Here is a 26,164-nt window from a genome sequence, read left to right as displayed (position 1 = left end):
GCTTCATTATTACTTGCTTCGAATGCAAATCTTAGTGCATACCGAATAATTAATTCTGCTGGGCTTTTCAGGAGAATTTCAGCTCCTGTCCCATCTTTGTTACTTGATCCATCCACATATACCTCCCAGACAGTCGGGATAGTGGGCTCGATAACTTCTTCTATGGGTGCAGTAGTCTCTACTACAAAGTCGGCTAGTGCTTGAGCTTTGATTGCCGTTCGAGGCTTAAAGCTTACTTGGAACTCATTGAGTTCAACCGACCATGCCACCATTCATCCGGATAAATCAGGTTTACGAAGAACTTTACTAAGAGGAAAAGTAGTAAATACCTCGATGGAATGAGCTTGAAAATATGGCCGTAGTTTTCTAGCTGCTATCATAAGAGCTAGAGCCTGCTTCTCAATCTGAGAATATCGAGTTTCCGCGTCCAGTAATACGTGACTGACATAATATATTGGCCATTGCTTCTTATCCTTTTCCCGAACAAGAACTGCACTTACTGTTGAAGGTGATGCTGCTAAATATATCTGCAAAATTCCCCCTTCTCGGGTCGAGATAATAGTGGTGGTCTTCCTAGTGTCTCCTTCGAGTTCCTCGAAAGCTTTCGACACTCTTCAGTCCATTTTGCCTCCTTGCTTCCCCTTAAGTCTTTGAGAGCTTTGAAAAAAGGTAGACACTTTTTCTCCGATTGTGAGATGAAACGGTTCAAAGCGGCTACTCTCCCTGTTAAGCATTGTACATCTCGAACAGTTTTGGGGGCCTCCATGTCAATTAAGGCCTGTATTTTGGCTAGATTAGCCTCAATACCCCTTTGTGATACCATGAAGCCCAAAAATTTGCCTGACGAGACTCCGAAGGCACACTTCTCCGGATTCAGCTTCATTTGGTATTTTCGTAGTACTGAAAATACCTCTGTTAAATCTTTAATATGTCTCGCTCTTGCAATGCTTTTTACCAGCATATCGTCAACATAAGCTTTGACATTTTTCCCGATCAAATCCTTGAATATTTTGTTGATAGCTCTTTGGTAAGTAGCCCCTGCATTCTTCAGGCCAAAAGGCATGACTTTATAATAAAAACTTTCACGATCAGTCATGAAAGCCGTAAACTTTTCGTCCTCCTTATTCATGAGGATTTGATTATACCCTGAGTAATCATCCATGAAACTCAAGGTTTCATATCCTGTAGTTGCATCTATCAGCAGATCAATCCTAGGCAACGGATAACAATCTTTAGGGCAAGCCTTGTTGAGGTCTGTGTAATCTGTACACATTCTCCACTTCCCGTTTGCCTTTTTGACCATCACGACGTTGGCCAGCCAAACGGGGCATTCAATTGGTTCGATGAAACCAGAACTCTTCAGCTTCTCTACCTCGCCTCGAACGGCTTCATATTTTTCCACGGAGAAATTTCTCCTTCGTTGGATAACTGGTTTCACCTTGGGATATAGCCAAAGTTTGTGTTCTGCAACTTGCCTATCGATTCCCGGCATATCATCTGCAGACCATGCGAACACGTCACTATTTTGCTGAAGTAAAGACTTCAACTCCCCTTTGAATTCTTCCAGCTGCTCAGATCCAATATAAGTAACTCTTTTTTCATCACCGGGATACAACTGGATTCGCTCCAATTTTTCTACTGGCTCGAGCCTTTGCATTTCTGCTTCATCCCAATCATCTCGTACTTCAATCGGCAAAGCCGTTGTCTTTCTCGGCCCTTCCTTATCTTTTAGATATGCAACATAACATTGCCGAGAAATTCTCTGGTCAGATGAAACTTGACCGACTCCTATATCAGTCGGGAATTTTACTTTAAGGTGCTTCATTGAAACGATAGCTCCTAACTTCGACAACGACGGTCTCCCAAGAATCACATTGTAAGCAGGGAGATCCCGGACTACCAAGAAATTTACCCGAATAGTAGATTCCTTTGGGAAGCTTCTAATTGATAGGTCCAACTGGATCGACCCCTTTTCAACTGCAGATGATCCTGCAAAGCCATATAGATGTGTGGATGATGGCTCCATCAAGTCTTCACCCACCTTAAGTTTTTGATAAGCTACATAAGATAAAAGATCTGCAGCAGATCCGGTGTCAACTAACACCCTGTGTACTTTGCGGCGTGCGATCTCTACCTTGAAGACTATGGCATCATCATTAGGTAGACAAACGCCTCTCTCATCTTCTTCTCCAAAGGTCATCGAACCCTCACCATTTGGTCTTTTACGCTTCTGCGTCTCTCCGGTTTCAACAAATTTTGACTTTGCTTTCAGCCTCCAGAGTGATTCAGGCTCGGGACCACCGAAGATTGTAAGGATCGGTGATTGAGTAGCATCAATTACCTCCTTACCCTTCTTAGATTTAGGAGCCTCCTTCGGTTGGTTTGGGCTAACCGAACGGTCCCTTTTTACCGCTGAATCGCGTGGTTCCTCTCGCCTTCTACTGACGAAGCTGGACAAATGTCCTTGGGCTATCAATCTCTCGATATCTGCCTTTAAATGTCTACAATCATTGGTATAATGACCGTAATCTTTATGAAAACGGCAATATTTTTTCTCAATCCTGCTCCCCTGGTTTTGAAGGAATCTTCGGAGGCCACTTCAAGATATTCCGCCTCTTGATAATGTTCAGAATATCGACCCGAGGAGTATTTAATGGAGTATACTCACTTTTGTCGGGAGATCTCTGCCGCCATGCCTAATAAGGCTTTCCAACTTGATCATGAATGTTCTGCTTGGGCTTCTGCTTGTTCTCAGGAGCCTTTTGTTATTTTGCAGAGACTTTATTGTCTCCCTGGCGTGCTTCCAAGATTTCCGTGACTTCCGCTTGCTTTTGGCATCTCTGTACCAACTCAGCATAAGTTGTGGGCATGTCTTGAAGTAATAACTCCAAGTGTCTTTGATTAGTGAGTCCAGTGAACAAGGCAGTTTTAGCTACTTGCTCATCTAGATTCTCTATCTCCATTGTAACTCTGTTGAACCTTTTCAGATATTCCCGAATTGATTCATTCTTCCCTTGTCTAATAGTAAACAAGGTTTCTTCAGTCTTCTTGATCTGAATTCCACTCTGGAAACGCCCTATGAATTTGCGTGCCAACTCATCGAAATTCACGATCCTCCCTGATGGAAGGTTCGAAAACCATTTCTGTGCCGCTCCAATTAAAGATGAACCAAAGACCCTGCAGAGAATTTCATCAGAATTACCTGCAACTGCCATGGTTTGTTGATAATAACCGATGTGGGCCGTAGGATCTCTGGAGCCGTCGAATGTAGAAAAAGTTGGCAGACAGAAGTTGTGAGAAAACTGGTATTCGGCAATGGGCTCGGCAAACAGAGTTTTTCGAATAACTTAATAGTTATCATCAGTTATCCTACCTTTCACCAATTGCCCAAGCTTCTGATTGATATTAGCCAGTTCCTGACCAATGTGTGTTGATCGATCTTCAACAACACGATCACGACCCCGAACAACGTAATCATTATCTCGAACAGCGCGATCATCTCGAACAGCTCGATCACATGAATAGCTCGATCATCACGAACAGCTCGATCATCCCGAACAGCATGATCATCACGAACAACTCGATCATCACGAACAGCTCGTCTCATAGTTGGTGAGTGAGTTCTCACTCCGGTAACCAACCTTGTATTTGAATCTGTAGTACTCCCTTGTGGTTCGTCGAACCGATCATCATGTCTAGGGAGATTTTCAGTTCTCCTAAGTATTCGGTCTTCTTCACGGAAGTTTTGACCAACATTTTGTTCGTCGATTATTCTCCGCTGCGATGCACGCCTTCCCGTATCACGACGATCAGGCTCTGGTGGTATCACCACCTGTCTGGTCAGTGCATGGAGTTCCTGACTTACGTCCAACATCTGGAGTTTTAGTTGATCCAGTTGATACTAGAGTGTCTCTAGAGGATTATTACCTCCTTGACCGCCATCTACCTCGAGTGGCCGACTACTTCCCTGGGGAATATATGGATTGTTTACTCCAGGAATTTGGATATCAGCATCCCGTTGTGCAGCAGTGGCTGCTGCTGCTGCCGCTAATCTAGTCACCATAGCTTTCTGAAATGATTCCCACAGACGGCGCCGAATGATGCGTCCAAAATCTGCTTAGCCCTTAGATCTCCTGAGAATGACCTGCAAAACAAAGCGTCAGATGTGGCCCGACCGCTGGGGTCGGGAGTCCACCTCCGAAGGCTAAGTCAGTTGATGAACTTAATCACAAACGGCTCTGCTAGAACACAGAGCTAAGGAATGAATAACTGGAATACGATTTAGATAGTAAGCATCTGAGTGTTCACGTTCAAGTGTGTGTATCTAGATCCCCTTCCCTTGTGGGGAGGCGATGTTTATATAGAATGTACCTTCGAATCTCCTTCGTTGGATGTATATGAGCCTTCTTCGGATAGCCGTTGGATGTCAACAGATAGATCCATTGAGTGATAGACTTCTACTAGTTTGGACTAGTAGAGGACTCCTAGGATAATCCGATCGTTATCTGATGATTATCCTTCTGAAAGTGAAAAGTGACAACTGCCCAATTCTCACTGCCGTCATTAGGTTAATTAACCTCCTCCATAAGTATTGGATTAGGGTGTGCCTGTAGCTGATTTAGTGTTCTTCCTCAGCAAGCTACTTCCTGAACCCGGCTCGTTCGGAAACGAGTCGATTCCCTTCGTCTCGATTGGAGTCGAAGGTCGAACTATGAATGAACCAAGTTCGATCATATTTTCTCCGTATCACATCTTTATTTTTCTTATGAACTTTGTGATAATGAGTAGCTAGTTCCTTTTCTTTGGGATGTAGATGAACCATGCTTATTTCATTAATTTGATTGTTCTATCTCTTCTAGTTGATTGTGTTTGAGTTTGGCCAAAGATGTTCTATAGCTCAGCGAACTAAGCATGCCAAGCTTCCGCGAAGGACGATAGTGTCACATCCTCCAAGCCGGTACCCAATCTGGCATACCCGAGAGTGTGATCCACAGCCCGAAGATCAAGTATCGAGTAATCAACCTCCCACATAAACAATAACATAATCATGAACAATAATAATCGATGTGCGAAAGATAAACCATAGATCCAAATAAGGAAAGAATGAATCATATATAAATCAGAGTACTAAATATAATCAGTGTCTAAATCAGATAAGTAAAGTGAGGCGAAATCCCACTCTACAACCAGCGGAAATGTAGTTCTAAAAGAGAAGAAACAGGATAGAATCTAATCCCAATAGCAGGTACAAAAGGTAACTAAATTGTTCTCAATCTTATAGACAATATCCCTATAAGTATAAATCTCATAAATGGCACAAGGGCGCTTCCACTCTATGGTCGGACTAAGCATCGTACGGAGCATAACCACTCGCGGGATCTTCAGTGTAATTGTCGTAACCGCAATCACTTTCCTGGAGATATGCCTCTTCTCCTTGCGCTTCTTCATACGAGCAGTCATGATACTCAGAACCTGTAGAATAGTCTAACAAACATTGTACAAAAAGGAATGAGTTTCAAAGAAACTCAGTAAGGCAGTTAAATCCATAATAACATAAATGGCAGGATTACAAAACAAACATATATGCAATGTGGTATGAGACAAACAATGAATGTATGAATCTAACTCTATGTATGCTGGTCTCTAATGGCAGACATGCTTTAAGTCATAGAACCGTACTTCTTTAGGAAAGTCTCATTCACTCATCATCAGTTGGTAATGGGTCCTTCATCCCTCAGGATATTCCATGGCTGGGGTATAGGTCACCACTCTCTCACATCACCATTGGTCTAAGTACCGGCGCATGTCAGGGTTAAGCCTAGCCAAATGCAAGTCTTCTACTTAGTTACATCAAGTCAGATCCAGATATGTCCATTCCTCGCCCCTGGCGATCCTTTCCGGTATCCTTCACACTAGAGTCCTCATAGTCCCTGACTACGGACTTATCAACCCTATTAGTCATCCACATATGGTAAACGGGAAGCTCTCACGTCCTCTCACGGGTTGGTTACCGGTCTTGAGCGCCCGTGAGCCCAAGTCTATCCATATGCAACCCTACCGATAAATGGCCCCCACAATGTGATTCCTGTCCTCTCACAGGTTGGTTACCGGTCTTGAGCGCCCATAATCCCCATTGCTACCACGGGTCATTCGGTCTCAATACCCCTCCGATTAGGGTCTGACATAATGGGACATCCTAGCCAAACACTACTAGACAGTCCTAAATATGTCATCCAACAGTTTAGGAAGGTGTCCAGAGGGCATCTCCGGAAACATCCCATAATATTCCCGTAGTAGTCCTAGGACAGAAGTGTCAAAAGGACACCTCTCCTTTCCAAACCATACTTAAGCATACACAAGCATCAGTTCATAACATCACATATATGGTAACTTCATATATGGAAAGAAATCAATAATTACAATCAACTTGTATATAACTGGTAAGTAAATCATACATGAGTCAATTTAATATAAACAAGTAATGCTACTGATATCAAGACAGTACCACAGTAGTATAACATTATAAGAATCTAATTAAAGAAATTAATTAACAAGATTCAAATATAGAAACTAAGATATGCAATTTATGTTGTTAAAGAAGTAACCATCCTTACCTTTTATAACTTGCAAAGAAATCCTAAGATATCAAGTAAGATCTTGACAAACTTGAGAAGAAGGTCCTAAACAAGTGTATACAACATATTAGGAAAGATCCCTATGAGAAAAGATATCAAAACATCCAAAAACAGACCAAATCTGGAGTTGTTTGTACTCATTGGTCGATTGGATTGGTCTACTGTCCCAGTCGACCAATCAGTAGACCAATGGAGACCGTGGCCTACAAAATCAGAGTTTTAAGAATAAAGAACCGAATTTGGTGGTTCAAAAGGGTACTAAACAAGGGGTAAACTACATTGGTAGTATCCTAACATATAGAGGACCTCAAAACACTAATCGAATCAAGTTTTCAAGTTACAAATTAGGAAACAAAAAGTTACCATAATTAGATCAATCATGGTTCTAGAAGAATTCAAGATAGAAATCATAGACAAGAACAATAGGAGAATGAATCATTGATTCTGATAAAGATATCATGGAAGGCATACTTAGATCTTCAAGAAAATAGACCTAAGAGCATAAATCTAAATAAGGAAACAAAATCTACCATAGATGTAACTGTCATGATTCTTGAAGAAAGCATGGTATGGTAGAAGAGAAACAACTAGAGATTGATAGATCATGGATCATGTAAAGAAAACACAGCGATTGACTACTAACATGATCAATATAGTAGATCTAAGAAGATCAAAATTTAAATCAAAAGATGAACAAAGACAAGATCATGATTTGATCATGATTCCTTCAAAAGCTTGCAATGATCATGGTTAAGATCATCGCATTAGCCATTAATCCTTAGGAAGATCATGAGAGACAAGTTCAGAGATGTTTGCAACAGAGAATGCAGCATCTCCTCTACTGTCTCAACTCAAAAAAGGAAAGAAAACAAGGATAAAGAAGAAGAAGAGAGTGTAAACATACCTTTTTGTGTAAGAACAAGAGTTTTGACGAAGATCCGTCAAGATAAACACCAAGGACGCAAGGGAGATGACTTGCAGAGGTCTTTGGTTCGTTCCAAAGAGTTTGGAGGCAGAAAATACGAAGTAAACTCGAGATTGGACTTAAATAGAGCAAGCAAGACCTAATTACCAAAGACAGAACCCATTGGTCGAGTGGATTGGTCGACTGGTCCAGTCGACCAATCAGTTCAGCAACTTCTAAACAGGGAATTGAAGGCCCAGATCAAATCCAACCCTAAAGGGGTTTTGCACACATACCAAGTGACTTACCTAATAGGTAGAAATGCCTTCAAACCATGATAGAGAGCACACCAAGTCCATCAACTAATCCGATCTTCATCAAGATTCAGTTTCCATAAATAGAACCTCATCATCAACACTCATGGATTCAAAGCCAGACACCAAGTCCTCCACTAGGATGGCCCAAAGCTGACTTCTTACTTTACTTCGGGTCACTGGACCTACAAATAACAAAGTTTCCGGGTCAAGGTTAGGGCTGGGTTTCACAGATAGTCTTGCGAAGATAGGGCATATCTAGGAAGACCATCCCTAATTTACTTTGAAGTGTAGAGTTACATCGGTTAGGGAAAAGCATTGGGGATTCGAAATCCCAAAGATCTTCACATATTCATAGTTTAAGTTTTTGCATTAATTAATAGATTTAGTTTAAATTTAGTTGTGTTAAATTCAATCTTAGTAACTTAGCCTTTTAGTTCCCCATAGTTTGACCCCATACTTTCTGCTTGCTAGATTAGTATAGGATTTTTTTTTATTGGTTTGCGATACGATCAAATATTGGCGCCGTTGCCGGGGAACCGAAGCACGGTTGCTAGGATTGATTTTTTTCGATTAGGCATAAATTTTAGAGTAATTTTAGAGTTTTTAATTTCTATTTTTTTTATTATTTAACTAATCTCTTTTTCTTTTGTTTTGTAGGTAACTGCAAGAATAGCGATTCGATAATTAGTTTATGTTGTTATCTTATATTTCTTAGATATAATTGTATTTAGGACCTTTCAATTGTAATATTTGCATTAGATTGGGTTGTTTAGGTTAATTTTAAAAAAATCTCCATCCCTCAGATCTCACATGTGTAACTTTTGTTCGAAAGACCACATGGATTGCGCTTCAAGTACGTCCTAAACTCTCCCTTTTGCTATAGTTATTTTCTTTTAATTTTACTTATTTAGCTTATTCTTTTTTTCTTCTTCTGTGTGTATGCATGGTCGTCAATCCCTAAACCCTGAGTTGACTCCACTTGACTTAGAGTTAGAAGAGACTTTGGCCAACCTTAGTAGGCAAAGAACCATGGCAAACTATGAGCCTCCAATGAGGCCCTTGAGTGAGCATTTCATTCCTACGATATATACTCCGGTTTCTTGTATTAAGTTGCCTGACATAGAGGCGGCTCAATATGAGATCAAATCTGGTGTGATTCAAATGCTACCATCTTTTTATGGACTTGCCAATGAAGAGCCTTATAAGCACTTAGATGAGTTTTCAGAGGTGTCCTCCACGGTAAAATTCAAAACCTCTCAGTTGATGCTTTAAGGTTACTTCTTTTCCCATTCTCCCTTAAAGATAAAGCTTAGCATTGGCTTTATTTTTTGGACAATGTTAAAATTTCCACTTGGGTAGAAATGCAACAGGAGTTCCTTAAAAGGTTCTTCCCCATTGGCCGTCCAATAGAATTAGGAGAGCGATAACGAGTTTCTCCCAACAAGAAGGAGAACAATTTCATGAGGCTTGGGAAAGACTAAAAGAATTTACTTAGAAAGTGCCCCCACCATGCTATTCCTAAATGGCAATTGGTTCAATGCTTTTATGATGGCCTTAGAGACCGACATAGGCAAATGGTGATTCTTCTTGTGGTGGGACTTTCATGTACAAGATTGAGAATGAGGCATGGGAACTTTTTGAGACCCTTAGTGAAAACTCCCAACACCATGCTTCAGCAGCTAGGACTGAGATTCCATCCATTGGGCAACCAAAGAGGAGCGGTCTCTATGAGATCAATCCTACCATTAAGACGAGCACTAAGGTTGACTTGCTATCAAAGAAATTAGACCATCTCTTGTCATTAGGACAACAAACCCCATCTCCACTTCCTACAAGTTTCTCTCCACCTAATCAGATTGAAGTATGTGTTTTATGTTCTAGCCTATCCCATCATGTCACTGATTATTGTTTGGCTACACAATACCCTGAGTTTGTTAAGGAGCATGCACATTTGGCCCAAGGAGTCTCTAAATTGGGCAATGATCCATATTCCAATACCTAAAACCCAGGATGGCAAAACCACCCCAATTTTTCATGGCGAAACTCAATGCCCAATCCCTCTAATCAAATACCTTATAGGCCACCTCCATTTAATATGCACCAAAATGCCTATAGGAATGAGCAACCATCATATCCACAACCCTCACATAATTCATCATTTGAGGATAAGGTATTAAAAGCACTTAGTGGATTAGAGCAAAACACTCAATTGTTGCATTCCCATTCTCAGTCCATTAACAAATTGGAAACCCAACTTGGTCAACTAGCTGATGCCATAAGTAGGAGGGGGTTGATCAGTTACCTAGTCAACCAATAGGTAACCCTAATCATCAAATTGGGTCTAGGAAAGAACAAGTCCAAGCAGTCTCTATTGTGACACGTAGTGGGAAGGAATATTATGCACTTTTGCCTACTCCCAAGCCATTGCCCATTGATCTTGAGAGTCGAGAGGAGGTTGATTTGACCCATGAGACTGGCGATGATGCACACAAGCCTAGTAAAGAAACACCACCTGTGAGTATTCCCCATCAATTTCCTTGTAAGGGGTTGCACATTCCGATTGTAGAGGGTCCTACTCCTAAATCTTACACTCCCAAAGCCCCCTTCCCTAAAGCTCTTGAGTCCTCAATTCCATATTCTAGAAAGAATGTTAAGATGCAAGAGATGATTGATTTATTCCAACAAGTTCGTATTAATCTCCCACGATTAGATGCTATCAAGCAAGTCCCAGCTTATGCTAAGTTTCTAAAAGATTTGTGCACCCAAAGGCGTAAGTTGAAGACTCAAACACCTAAAACTGTGCGCCTAACTGAACAAGTCAGCTTGGTAATTTCCAACCAACTGCCCCCTAAACTTAAAGATCCAGGTACACCCTTAATTTCATGTGTCATTGGAGATTTATCCATAAGTAAAGCATTGCTTGATTTGGGAGCCAGTGTTAATATTTTACCCGGTTCAGTTTATGATAGGTTTGGTCTAGGAGATTTGAAATCCACTGATGTGATTCTACTATTGGTAGACCGCTCAATCAAGCGACCCCATGGGCTACTTGAAAATGTTTTGGTAAAGATTGAGGATATATATTTTCCTACTGATTTTTTGATCCTAGATATGGAAAATACAACTACCAATAAGTTACCACCAGTCATTCTTGGACAGCCCTTTTTAGTCACTGCGAATGCTTGCATCAATTGTAGATCGGGTGTCATGGACATATCATTTGGCAATAAGAAACTTAGAGTCAACATCTTCAATGCATCCTTAAGCTCAAATATGGATGAAGAGTGCTTTGCGATTAACTTTATTGATGAGGTAGTGGCTGATTATACTCCAAACATGTTTATTGATGATCCCCTGCAATATTACTTGCCATTTGGTGATCTAACCTAAATATTGAGGAATTCAACACATTGTTGGACTCTTCCACTTCTTTGGAGCAGTCACCATTCACATTTAGATTTGAGCCTCCACCTCCATTGGCTGCATCTCACTGAGTCTAGCTGAAGATTCTAAACTTAGCGCTTTATGGGAGGCAACCCATTTGTTTAGATGTTATTTCTTGTTCTTTTTCTTCTCTTTTCTTGTTTGTTGTTAGGTTTTACTGTTGCATGCTCTATCATGATTTCAAACATCGGGTACACTCTTTCCTCTATTTGCTTCTATCATGTTTTTTTTATATATCTTGCATGCACTGAGGTCATTGCATAATTTAAGTGTGGGGGGTGTCAACTCAAGTAAGACTTGTTGATAGTTGGTAGAGCATTGTCACAAAGATAAAAAGTGCCCAATTTTTTCTGGCTTTGGTAAGATAAATGTATTAATTCCTTGCTTAGATACAAAATGAGAGTTTAAGTGTTTTAGAAATCCCATCTAATGTAATGAACACCATCTTGAGAGAATATTAATGGGTTTTACATTTTGAGACTGAGGTTGAATCGGAAAATAGGAACTCCAGGTAGTCCAAAAGGTTTCACCATCTAGTTATCTTGTATTGCCTTGTACTTATGGTGACAAGTTGAGACCGATTTTAGACTATTTAAATGTGAAGTGAATTGAAGTAAAATGTGGGGAAAAAAATTCTGAAGTTTAAAGGTTAGACCTCCTTCTTAGTAACCGGGTCTCGGTGTCACCAACATCATGCCTCGTGTCAAACAGTTGGGGTGTCTTTGGTCCAGTCTTGGCCTATAGCCTAGTTGGCTTGAGTAAGTAAGTTCGAGGTGTATTCTACACCTAGTCCCTTAAGGCCATCTGGCTTGAGAGCGGCTGACCCAACACTCGTTACATAGGCCATGTAGAAAGCTTAAAAGGCAAGACATTGCACGGACTAGAACTGTGAGCATTAAAGAAAGAAGTGAAGTAATGTGCTTATAAAGGTGAAATGTCTAAGAAGGTCAATATTGCTTAGATCTTGAGTTCTTGGTATTATTTGGTACCTAGTTTAGCCTTATCTGAGGGTGAACTGGTAGACTGAAGATAAGAGGAGACTTCTCGATTTAATTGTTTGCCTAGAGCTAGACTCAAGAGAGGGTGTAAAGAGCTTATGTGTGGGGGTGCCTATATTGCCTTTAATCTTTAGTGGAGTGTCTTTATCTTGGAATCTATCTTTCTACTCTTACAACTGCCAGAATAATTAGAAGAGCACTTAAGAATTTTGTGTGTATATTCTCTGCAAACACTCACGAGACACAACTCGTCCAATAGGGTAACCTAGGAGGCTTGTTGCACATGCTAAGTGCAACCGTGATTCCTACGAAAGTGAGTTAGGTTTTTCTTTCTTTATTTTATGCATTACTTTTATTTTTTTTGTTTTGCTCGAGGACTAGCAAACACTCAAGTGTGGGGGTATTTGATAAGCATGCATTTACCATTATTTATTTGATTTAATTCCCCATACTTATTTAATTAAAGAGAGCTAATTGAGTATTTTTGTGTATTTTTCAGGAATAAGGTGATTTTGGATATTAGAGATAATATGGAGTAAAGTTGGCAAATATATTAGATATTTGTGGATTTTAAATCATGGCATTCAATCTTGCTGCCCAAGAAATCATGAAAAGTGAGATCTTAGCCAAATTGGAAACAGGTGGAGGTCTAAGGAACAAAATTGGTAATAAATTTGAAAATCAGGTAAACAGACCTACCTTCAGTATTTTGGGCATATCTCTCTCGTATGAGCTTAGATTGTGGTGATTCAAGATGGTATGGAACTATATGAAAATATCTACAACTTTCGAGTTTTGAGGTTTTCCAAAATCCGAAAAAATAAAGGTCAAATCGACGGGTAAAGAGAGGGGATTCATTGTGTGCAGGAGACACAAAAGAGAAGCCAGCCACAGAGAAGAAAGGAAGACGGCAAATGCGGCTCTCATCTCTTTCATTGCTGAAGAAGAAGACCACATCTCTCTCTCTCTCTCCCTATGTTTCATCTTTATTTTTCTTATGAACTTTGTGATAATGAGTAGCTAGTTCCTTTTCTTTGGGATGTAGATGAACCATGCTTATTTCATTAATTTGATTGTTCTATCTCTTCTAGTTGGTTGTGTTTGAGTTTGGCCAAAGATGTTCTATAGCTCAGCAAACTAAGCGTGCCAAGCTTCCGCGAAGGACGATAGTCTTGCGAAGATAGGGCATATCTAGGAAGACCATCCCTAATTTACTTTGAAGTGTAGAGTTATATCGATTAGGGAAAAGCATTGGAGATTTGAAATCCCAAAGATCTTCACATATTCATAGTTTAAGTTTTTGCGTTAATTAATAGATTTAGTTTAAATTTAGTTGTATTAAATTCAATCTTAGTAACTTAGCCTTTTAGTTCCCCATAGTTCGACCCCGTACTTTCTGCATTCCACATATTGGACTCCATTCCATAACCCTATGGTCATCCACATATTGTTGGGGCGGAAAGTTCTCATGACTCCTCGAGACCCGGTCCATTCCTTGGACGTCCATGAGCTTGACATATGCAACCCTACCATTTATATGACCAACAGTGGACCATCGTCACATCACTGTCATCACGAGTCATTTGGCTTCAGTTCCCCTACCGAAAGGGTAGTAGCATGTGGGGTACCTAGCCATGCAACTGTGGACTCTACCTAGGTATGTCATCCAGTAGTTATGATAGAGCTAAAGACATCATCAAGCATGTGTCCCATACCACAACCCTCTGATATCCTAAGCTAGGATATCCCAATGGAACATCCCTTCCATCAGAACCACAAACCATCAACCATTATCATATCATATTCATAATCAACAAAGTATAAGTAAAGATAGTACAAACAGCAAGCATATAATAAGATCAGCATGCTAAACAAGGTCACAGCAGCATATGAAATGAAAGAACAGTAATAATTGTAACAACCCCCATATTTCTAACCCGAGATCCGTATTTCAGGTCCGAGAACCCGAAGGTCTAGTCGGATGAATTTGTGGAGTGTCCAGATTGAAGTCCATGATCCATACCCTGAACCCATGGATCTAGATCCTTTATCTGAAGAGCCTGCCCTGCTTGGTATTTGGAATTCTGGAAGTCAAGTGTTGTTCGGAGATGTCCGGAATGAAGGTAAGATCTCCCCCATCTCTTCTTTAGGACTAGGTTGGCCTTGGGTATCAACCCCCTAGCAAAAGCACCCTTGTATGGAAAATTACATGGGGGCGGTTGCTAGTGGTGGTCGATTAAACCAAGCAACCGCCTGGAGCGACCGCCCAATCTGTTTTCGGGAATTTTACCCTATTTTGCCCCCTGACTTCTATAAAAGGCAACCCTCGTCTAAGTAACGAATATTTTATTCGTGGTTGCTAAATTTGGAGGTTAGACGGCTGCGGGGAAGTTCCAAAAGAGACTCTGGAGTGCTGGCAGTGACTTGGAGATCAGTCCTTTCCTTCTCTGACTCTCTGGCGTGAGGTAATGAATTAATCCTTTGTTCTTTACTCTCTTTGTCCGTTAAATTAGTGTTAACCCACCCCCTCGTCTTTGTGGTTACCCCCTTGGATCATTTTGACTCTCTTTTCTATCTACTTAAGATGAATTAACCGTAAACGAAACCCTGATTTCGTGAGAAGGTTAATCCAGTCAAGGGGAGAGTTCCGGGTAATCTATTGATGGTAATGGTTAGTTTTCCCTCACCCTTTTGGCTTAGGGAGTATTAGATTCGAGACTTAGGTCAAGGTTACTCGAAATCCGGATTGAAAACGAGTAATCAGAGGCCTGAGTTTCGGATTGAAACTCACTGTTTTGGGGCGGTCACTAGTGGCGGTCGCTCAACCTAAGCGACCAGCCCAAGCGACCGGCTGGTAAACAAAGACCAAATGCTTTTTGGTTCTAATTCAAATTGATTCATTTAACTTATATGTTACTGTAACCCTGTGTATAGGTAATCATTGTTTGAAAGAAAAGTCATATAATAATTATCGGATTTCATTTTATGGACAATCTTATTTATATGCAGGTAAGGACAATTCATCATATCTCTTGAATAGACTTATAATATGTTAATTTAGTGTATATTTGAAATCATATTTCTTTATATATGCTGTTGTTTATATGTCTTATATAGAAATCATATTACTTTACTGCTGTTTGGCTTACTTATATACATATTGTGTTGATTATGAATGTTATGTATTGATGGTAGTTGGTATATGGTTCTGATGGATGAGGTATCTATTTTGGGATATCTTAGCTAGGGATATCAGAAGGCTGTGGAATGGGACACATGCCTGCTGATGTCTCCAGCACTGTCTTTACTATTTGATGGCATTATTTAGGTAGAGTCTAGATTTGCATGGTTAGGTACCCCACATGCTACTACCCTTTCGGTAGGGGGATTGAAACCAAGTGACCCATGATGATAGTGATGTGACATTGTGGTCCACTGTTAGTCATATAAATGGTAGGGTTGCATATGTTAGGGTAGGGCTCATGGATGTCCAAGGATCGGACCGTGTGTCGTGAGGAATCATGAGAGCATCCACCCCAATAATATGTGGATGACCATAGGGTTAAGGAGTGGAGTCCAACAGCGGTAGCCAGTCCGTGAGGATTCTCTCTCCTAGGTTGCGAAGGATACTGAACCGAGTTGGTTGGTGCCATAGGGGATGTATCTGGACTTCATGTAGACATGTAACCAGTATGACCTTGCATTGGATTAGAAACCCAGACATGCGCCAGTACTCATTACCAATGGTCGTGGTAAGAGAGTGTTGACTTAACCCCCAGCCATGGAATTGAGAGCCAGGTGTGGACTTTCCCTTTTTCCCAGGATCCCTACAGAGGTAGCCAGTCCTTGCCGGATCAGAGTGATGAGACTTACCCAGAGGAGGGCTGGTGTATAACTTAAAGCATGTCAACTATTAGAGACCTGCATAGTTAGAAATCATAGTATCATTCATATTTTGCATTCATTCATATTATTTATGTATCTTGGCATTGTTGGATAATTGATGGGATTGTGATTGTTTCTTACTGAGTTCTCTAGAACTCACGTCTTTATTTTGTATCGTTTATTAGCCTGCACAGAAGAAGGAATTATACAGGAGGATGGACTGGTTTTGTCACGCCCTCCCAGCCGGTACCCTATCTGGCATACCCGAGAGTGTGATCCACAGCCCGAAGATCAGGTATCGAGTGATCAACCTCCCACATAAACAATAACATAATCATGAACAATCATAATAAAAGTGCGGAAGATAAACCATAGATCCAATAAAGAAAGAATGAATCATAAATGAATCAGAATAATAGATATAATCAGAGGGTCAAACAGATAAGTAAAGTGAGGCAAATATCCCACTCTACAACCAGCGGAAAAGTAGCTCTAAAAGAATAAACTAGACAAAATCTAATCCCAATAGCAAGTACAATGGGTAACTAAATTGTTCTCCACTTTATAGACACACATCCTTATAAGTGTAAATCTCATAAATGGCACAAGGACGCTTCCACTCAATGGTCAGACTAAGCATCGTACGGAGCATAACCACTCGCGGGATCTTCAGAGTAATTGTGGTAACCGCAATCACCTTCCTGGAGATATGCCTCTTCGCCTTGCGCTTCTTTATAGGGACAGTCATAGTACTCAGTACCTGCAGGATAGTCTAACAAACATTGTACAATAAAGGAATGAGTTTCAAAGAAACTCAGTAAGGCAGTTAAAATCCATAATAACATAAATGGCAGGATTCCAGAACAATCATAAATGCAATATGATATGAGACAAGCAATGAATGAATGAATCTAACTCTATGAATGCTGGTCTCTATTGGCAGACATGCTTTAAGTCATAGCACCGTACTTCTTTAGGAAAGTCCACTCACATCCTCAACCATTTAAGATATCTTGGATTCTCTCACGGATCATTTCATCGGTCTTGAGCAGCCGATTGGTAATGGGTCCTTCATCCCTCAGGACAAACCTTGGCAGGGGGTTAAGTCAACACACTCTCTCACAACCATTTGGTATAAGTACTGGCGCATGTGAGGGTAAAACCTAGCCAAATGCAAGTCTTCTACTTAGTTACATCAAGTCAGATCCAGATACTTCCATTCCTCGTCCCTGACGATCCTTTCCGGTATCCTTCACACTAGAGTCCTCATAGTCCCTGACTACGGACTCATCAACCCTATTGGTTATCCACATATGGTAAACGGGAAGCTCTCACGTCCTCTCACGGGTTGGTTACCGGTCTTAAGCGTCCGTGAGCCCAAGTCTAACCATATGCAACCCTACCAATAAATGGCCCCCACAATGTGATTCCTGTCCTCTCACGGGTTGGTTACCGGTCTTGAGCGCCCATGAATCCCCATTGCTACCACGGGTCGTTCGGTCTCAATACCCCCTCCGATTAGGGTCCGACATAACAGGACATCCTAGCCAAACACTACTAGACAATCCTAGATATGTCATCCAACAGTTTAGGAAGGTGTCCAGAGGGCATCTCCGGAAACATCCCATAATATTCCCGTAGTAGTCCAAGGACAGAAGTGTCAAAAGGACACCTCTCCTTTCCAAACCATACTTAAGCATACACATGCATCAATTCATATCATCACATATATGGTAACTTCATATATGGAAAGAAATCAATAATTACAATCACTTGTATAACATTGGTAAGTAAATCATACATGAATCAATTTAATATGAATAAGTAATGCTACTGTAATCAAAGTTATGCAACAGTAGTATATCATTGTAAGAATCTAATTTAGGAATCATATCAATGATATTCAAATATAGAAACTAGATTCATGCTATCTATGTAATTAAGGAAATAACCATCCTTACCTTTTATAACTCGCAAAGGAATCCTAAGAAATCAAGTAAGGTCTTGGCAAACTTGAGAAGAAGGTCCTAAACAAGTATATACAACATATTAGGAAAGATCCCTAACAGAAAAGATACCAAAACATCCAACACGGACCAATTCGGGAGTTGCTTTGTACTCATTGGTCGAGTGGATTGGTCGACTGGTCTAGTCGACCAATGCAGACAGTAGCCTAAAAAAACAGAGTTTTAAGATATGAAATCCGAATTTGGTGGTTCAAAAGGGTACTAATCAAGGGGTAAACTACATCAGTAGTATTCTAACATATAGGGGACCTCAAAACACCAATCAAATCAAGATATCAAGATCCAAATTAGGAAACAAAAAGTTACCATAATTAGATCAACCATGGATCTTGATGAATTCGAAATAGAAATCAAAGACAAGAACAATAGGAGGATGGATCATTGCTTCAGGTAAAGGTTTCATGAAAACATACTTCGATCTTTAAGGAAAAAGGCTTAGAAGCATAAATCTAAATAAGGAAATAAAACCTACCATATATGTAACTACCATGCTTCATGAAGAACACATAGTATGGTAGAAGAGAACAACTAGAAATTGATAGATTATGGATCATGGAAAGAAAACACAGTAATTAACTACTAACATGATCAATATCGAAGATCCAAAGAGATCAGAATTCAAATCAGAAGTTTAACAAGATTAGATCATGGTTTGATCATGATTCCTTCAAAAGCTTGCAATGATCATGGTTAAGATCGTTGTTCTAGCTCAAATCCTTAGGATGATCATGAGAACATGTTCAGAGATGTTTGCAACAGAGAATGCAGCATCTCTTCTACTGTCTCAACTCAAAAAGGAAAGAAAAACAAAGATGGAGGAGAAGAAGAGAGAGTAGACATACCTTTTGATGCAAAAGGAAGAGTTTCGACGAAGATCCGTCAAGAAAACACCAAGGATGCAAGGGAGATGACTTGCAGAGGTCTTTGGTTCGTTCCAGAGAGTTTGGAGGCAGCAAATACGAAGTGGACTCGAGATTGGACTTAAATAGAGCAAGAAAAACCTAATTGCCAAAGACAGCACTCATTGGTCGAGTGGATTGGTCGATCGGCCCGATCGACCAATCAGTCGACCAATGCTGACAGAAGACCAAAACAGGGAATTGAAGGCCCAGATCAAATCCAATCCTAAAGGGCTTTTGCACACAAGTCAAGTGACTTACCTAATAGGTAGAAATGCCTTCAAACCAAGATAGAGAGCACTCCAAGTCCATCAACTAATCCAATCTTCATCAAGATTCAGTTTCCATAAATAGAACTTCATCATCAACTTTCATGGATTCAAAGCCAGACACCAAGTCCTCCACTGGGATGGCCCAAAGCTGACTTCTTACTTTACTTCGGGTCACCGGACCTACAAATAACAAGGTTTCCGGGTCAAGGTTAGGGCTGGGTTTTACATTCCCCCCCTTAAAGAAATTTCGTCCTCGAAATTGAAAGCGTACTCCGTGCTTCCAAAGAGGTAAGGAAACTTCTCCTTCATGTCTTCTTCCTTCTCCCAAGAAGCTTCTTCAGGGGTATGGTTCTTCCACCGAATCTTCACCAAAGGGATGGTGCGATTCCGCAGCTGCTTGTCCTTCCTATCCAAGATTTCGGCCGGTTCTTCATCGTAGGTCAAATCAGCACTAAGTCCTTCAGGTGCTTGCTGCAAAATGTGTTCCGGATTCTCTATGTATTTTCGGAGCATCGAAATATGAAACACATTGTGAACACCAGCAAGAGGCGGAGGTAATGCTAATCGATACGCAACAGGTCCAACCTTTTCCAAAATCTCGAAAGGTCCAATGTAGCGAGGGCTAAGCTTTCCCTTAACATTGAATCTCATCACACCCTTCATTGGTGAAACTTTCAGAAAGATTTTCTCTCCAACTTGAAATTCCAAATCGGTCATTCTCTTATCAGCATAAGATTTCTGTCTTGACTGGGAAGACTTAATCCTTTCTCTTATCATATCTACCATAGCACTCGTAGCTTCAATCAATTCAGGACCTAAGACTTTTCTTTCACCTGTCTCGACCAAAGACAAAGGTGTCCTACAAGTACTGCCATACAAAGCCTTGAATGGAGCCATGCCTATTGTTGCTTGATAACCGTTGTTATAGGCAAACTCAACCAAAGCTAGGTGTTCATCCCAATTACCACCCATATCCACCACACAAGATCCGAGCATGTCTTCCAATGTCCGAATTGTCCGCTCGGATTGTCCATCGACCGTGGATGATGAGCTGTACTCAAGTTCAATTGGGTTCCCAAGGCCTTCTCGCAAACTATTCCAAAACCTTGAGGTGAACCTAGGATCACGATCCGAAACAATACTCAAAGGCACACCATGCAGACGAACCACATTATCCACATAAAGCCTTGCTAGCTTATCCGAGTATGAGTGATCTTCATAGGAATGAAATGGGCTGATTTGGTCAACCTATCAACAATCACCCACACAAAGTGTCATTGCCTTTACTTGTCCGAGGCAAGCTAGTCACAAAGTCCATGGAGATATCCTCCCACTTCCAACTAGGAATAGGAAGAGGCTGAAGTAATCCAGATGGAGGTTGTCGGACGGCTTTCACACGTTGGCAAGTCTCACACTTGGCAACAAAATCATCAACATCCGCCTTTAGACCAATCCACCAAAAATGTTCCTTCAAGTCCTTGTACATCTTGGTGCTTCCCGGGTGTATAGTAAAGACCGACCGGTGTGCTTCCTTCAATATTTCTTTCTTAACTTCTTCATTTGCAGTGCACGCACGCTCTTCCCCTAAACAACAAAGCACCATCCATGGATATACCAAAGTCGGGGTCCGACTCGAGATTCGAAGAAATCTTCTCAACTTTGATCAAAAACTCTTGATCGAACTCGCAGAGCAACAATCTTATCTCTAAGACCAGATCTTGCCGTCATGGCGTAAAGAATAAAATCAGAATTCTCGTGGACGATTTCCAAATCAAAACTCTCAATAGAAGACCACAATGATAAGCTCAAAGCATTCAAATCCAAAGTCTTCTTCTGGTTCTTCCTACTAAGAGCATCAGCAACAACGTTTGCTTTCCCGGGGTGATACCGAATATCACAATCATAATCGGGAGACTAGTTCCAACCATCTCCTTTGTCTCATGTTCAACTCCTTTTGGGTAAAGAAGTATTTCAAACTCTTATGATCCGTGAAAATGGCAATCTTCTCACCGTAAAGGTAGTGTCTCCAAATCTTCAAAGCAAAGACAACGGCGGCAAGTTCTAGATCGTGAGTGGGGTAATTCCGCTCATAATCCTTCAATTGCCGAGAAGCATAGGCTACGACCTTGCCATGTTGCATCAAGTACACAACCCAAACCAATCTTTGACGCATCGGTATAAACTCGTCATACCACCGGAACTATCGGGTATAGTCAAAACCGGGGCACTTGTCAATCTATCTTTCAACTCTTGGAAATTCTTCTCACAAAGCGTCGGACCAAACAAACTTTTCTTCTTTCCTGGTCAACTTAGTCATAGGAGCAGCCAACCGAGAAAAGTTCTCAATAAACCTTCGGTAGTAACCCGCCAATCCAAGAAAACTTCTTATTTCCGTTATCGACTTCGGTCTTTCCCAATCAGCCACAGCTTGGACCTTTTCAGATCGACACGAATACCTTCGGCTGAAACTACATGACCAAGGAATACCACTCTCTTAAGCCGTAAATCACACTTGCTAAACTTAGCGAACAACTTCTTTTCTCGCAACCTTTGCAACGTGAAACTTAGATGACTCGCATGCTCTTCTTCGCTCTTCGAATAGATCAAGATGTCATCAATGAAAACAATCACAAACTTATCAAGCACATCATGAAATACTCGGTTCATGAGGTCCATGAACACCGCAGGAGCATTGGTCAATCCGAAGGGCATGACTCTAAACTCGTAGTGACCATACCGCGTTCGGAAAGCTGTCTTGAAGATATCACTGGACTTCACCTTCAATTGGTGATATCCGGACCTTAAGTCAATCTTTGAGAACACAATCGCACCCTTCAACCGATCGAAGAGATCATCAATTCCCGGGCAGCGGATATCTATTCTTGATAGTCAACTTATTCAACTCACGGTAGTCGATGCACAAGCGCATACTACCGTCTTTCTTCTTGACAAACAAGACCGGAGCTCCCCAAGGTGACACACTAGGCTGTACGAAACCTCTATCAATGAGCTCAATCAACTGATTTTGCAACTCTTTCAACTCAGTAGGAGCCATCCTATACGGAGCTTTAGATACCGGAGCGGCACCAGGGACGAGATCAATAGAAAACTCGACATCCCTGTCTGGAGGCACTCCCGATAGATCATCAGGGAAGACATCAACAAAGTCACAGACAACACTTACTTCATCGACTCTTTTCTCCACTTTACCCTTGCCTTCGATGAAGCATCATCCACTAGGGCATAGACTTGCATCAAGTGCGGACAAGACCTTCTTACAAACCCTTCTCTTTTCACCCCGAAATTCTAAGACCGGACTTCCACAAATATGGAACTGAATCTTCTTTGAGGAACAAAGGAACACAGCTTTGTGGGCTGTCAACCAATCAATTCCCAAAATAACATCGAAATCCTTCATGTCAAGAATTACAAAATTGGCTTCCAAGTTCTTCTCACCAATCAACACAGGACATTTAGATAACCCCTTATCTAGTTTCACAACAGACCAAGAGGTGTACTAATCAATAAACAACTAGACAACTTCTCGTGGATTAGGTTAGTCTTCTTGATGAATGCAGATGACATGAACGAATGAGATGCACCCGTATCAAATAAGACAAATGCAGAAATAGAAGCAACTAACAATGTACCCGTAATCACTTCATGGCTTGGATCCCGCTCAAAGATCGGAAATACTAAAAACTCTACCAGAGGGAGGAGCAGGAGCACTCTTCACCACTGGGCAAAGTGCTGGCAAGGTGCCGCTTCGGACAGCACGAGCAAAATGACCAGCTTGCTTGCAGAGAAGCAAACAGGATTGCCGGATCCAAACGGGGGTGGCTGCAACAGAGGGCTTCGAACAAAAGGCCTTGCACTTGCACTTGCACTTGCACTAGCTGGTGGTCGGTTTCCGCCATACCGTCTAAACCGGCCGGGCTGCTGAAAACCCGTGTTTCGACCTACACTCTTAGCCCGAAAGGTAGGAGTGGGGTAGGGTGTAGGTCTCACAAAACGACGGTCATTACGATCCACCAACCCGGAATTCCTTGATCGCCGTGGCTTCTCGCACACGAGCACTTTCCTTCTCTCGTTTCTTCCAACTTCTTCGAGTTCTCGCACCACTTGAGCATAGCTCACTATAGGCCGGGATCGTGAGGTAAGCTTTAATGGCAGGGGCAGTCCTTTGAAGAACTTCTTTGCTTTCGCGAGGTCATCCTTCAAAGAATCTGGAGCAAAGAAATGAAGCTCCTCGAACTTCCGTTGGTACTCCAACACAGACAGAGATCCCCGAGTAAGAATCATGAACTCAGCTTCCTTCGCATCTTTCACCGCCTCGGGAAAGTAATTCATACAAAAAGCCTCTTTGAACAACTCCCAAGTTACAACTCCCGCATGCAAACCTTCCAAAAACAGCCGAGTGGAGATCCACCATGCATCAGCCTTCTTGTTGCAACTTCGTTCAAAGCAAACAAAATCTTCTCGAGCTTCCGAGCATTGCAGATGTCGGAAAGCCTTCTCCAACTCACGAAGCCACTTGTTAGGAAACAAGGGGTCCTTGGTAACTCCAATGAAAGTGGGTACTTGCATCTTCGTAAAACTCTCCATCAAAGGAGTATGAGGAGTTCCAAAGCTAAACCTCCCGCATTCAGGATCGCGGCATGAGGATTCACATTAGCACCAGCCCGGGTCTCATTATGCAGAGTCATGAAACCCACCAACATCCGGTTGAATTGAGCCGCTTGTCGCCGCATCATATTGCCCATAATATTTGCAATATCTCGAAAACTTCCAACATTCGGGGCACCGTGTATCTCATGAGTACCCCGATCAACATTTGGTATCTCACCACCTCCATGAGGTATTTCACCACCTCCCCGAGGTATTTCACCACCTCCATGACCACCGGATTCACCACGCCCACTTCTCGTAGTAACCATTCGCAAAACCGAGAACATCAAAATACCGAATTTCGAAGTTTCAACATAAACCACAAGTCCAAATGATTTGAAAACTTAAATCATGCTCAAATATATCCAGATAGTCATCAAACAATAATCCATAAGGCAAAATTCACATTTTCCAAAAATTCAACAGCAATTGAGGTCTCTGTGACCATTGGTAGAGTGATTGGTCGATCGACCCGGCCGACCATGGTCGACAATGCAGACATGTAATGCGAAAATTCGCATTATAAGCCTCATTTTCACATTCCAACCTCATTCTAACTTCTTCCAAAGGTGAGAGAGCTCTAGGGAAAGTCTCCAAGAGTTCTCACAAGTGTTCTTGAGGTGATTTAGTGCTTCAACAACAACACCACAACACACAATCTCCACAAACAAGGTAAATCTCTCATTCTTTCTTCCATTTTCATCCTCTCATGCTTGCATTTCAATAAAACCATGCTTTACTTGTATCCAATGCTAGAAATCATGCTTAGGAATGCTTAGAAACATATCCCCTAGGTTTTAAACACAATGCCATGCATAGACAACAAGTTCTAACATGATGGTGTTCATCTCGCAAAGTTTTTATACCGAAATCGATATCTTTAGAAAAATTCCGTTTTCTCTCAAACCGCTTGAAGTTTTCACACGACATCAAATGCTACATGCTCAAGATGACATTGTAGATAGGTCCATACAATTTGATTTAACCAATTTCAACTTTTCAAAAATCCAATTTTGACCTAAATTGCAAAATCCCCAAATTTCCTTCTTGCTGAATTTTTCGCTTTAATCCAAGTTTTCGATCGATTTTCATCAAACAAACTTCATAGACATGAAATTCCAAGTATTGCGCACATGCTAGTATGTTCAAATCAAATTTCCCCCAAATTTGAAATTTTCCGAAAAATTACGAAAATACCCTTTTGGCTCAAATCTTAAGATAGCACTAACTGGAATTGTCTCTTGTCTCTTTCACGGTATACCCACTATGCAGAGAGGAGGGCGAGGACGAGGTAGAGGTCGTGGTCGCATTGTAGGGGCACTTAGGGGCAGAGGTCAGGTTCCTTCAGAGCCTAGACAGGAGGTTAGGAGACCAGACATGTTTGACACACCTCAGGCCGAGTTCCTGTACGAGGCCTACTTCAGTTACTACAATATCGAGATGGGACGTCTACTTCACTTACGCCAGCTCAGAGCCTTTAGGATTCGGCAGAGGTTCGACACATTGCAGTGGACTCATCTCTTCACCGAGGATCTACCGGTATACCCGGAACTAGTGAGGTTGTTCTTCAAGCAACCTTACCTACACAGAGGAGGCTCGAGGCCAAGGACATCCACTTAGACTTGTCCTCGGGAGCAGTGGTCTTCCGGACTCGCATTCGCTTCTCTACCCGGACACCGGCTGAGATCTTGCAGGTTCCTTACTATCCACAAGCAGTGTGTGTGGATACCGTAGGAGCAGATCCGGACAGCCATCCGATGCCGTACGAGCTACGCGAGATATGCTCTACGCTATGGGATAGCCGTCGATGCTTCACTCCGTGGACCAGCGGACGGATGACGGATTCTCGCACGGATTATCGGTCGCATAGTCGGCCGAAACATTATGCCAAAAGCCGGACATCACCATTGGGTCACAAGTGATGGAGGCCTTAGTCATCTACCGCATCTACATGGGCTTCGAGATCGATCTCTCCTACATCATTCAGCAGGTCATGCCGGACTTAGTTCTCGCGGCCTAGCATGCGGAACCTTTGCTATGGGAGGCTACCGACTTTGATCTTCGGGCATTTCGAGGTGAGTTTCGAGGATACACCAAAGTGGACACCGGTTCCAA

General features: G+C 41.6%; 1 non-coding gene across 1 annotated transcript; it reads right to left on the bottom strand.

Annotated features, from left to right (window-relative positions):
- Positions 1 to 9,264: 9,264 nt before the first annotated feature.
- On the bottom strand, positions 9,265 to 9,372 carry LOC149028735 (small nucleolar RNA R71). The gene has a single exon (XR_016171312.1). It is a non-coding gene; the product is annotated as a small nucleolar RNA R71 (small nucleolar RNA).
- Between the last annotated feature and the right edge of the window lie 16,792 nt (positions 9,373 to 26,164).

This window comes from Hakea prostrata, chromosome 1 (genome assembly GCF_041222555.1).
Source record: "Hakea prostrata isolate BN-2017 chromosome 1, UWA_Hpros_2, whole genome shotgun sequence".
NCBI classification, from domain to species: domain Eukaryota; kingdom Viridiplantae; phylum Streptophyta; class Magnoliopsida; order Proteales; family Proteaceae; genus Hakea; species Hakea prostrata.
This window is presented reverse-complemented; position numbering and strand designations above follow the sequence as displayed.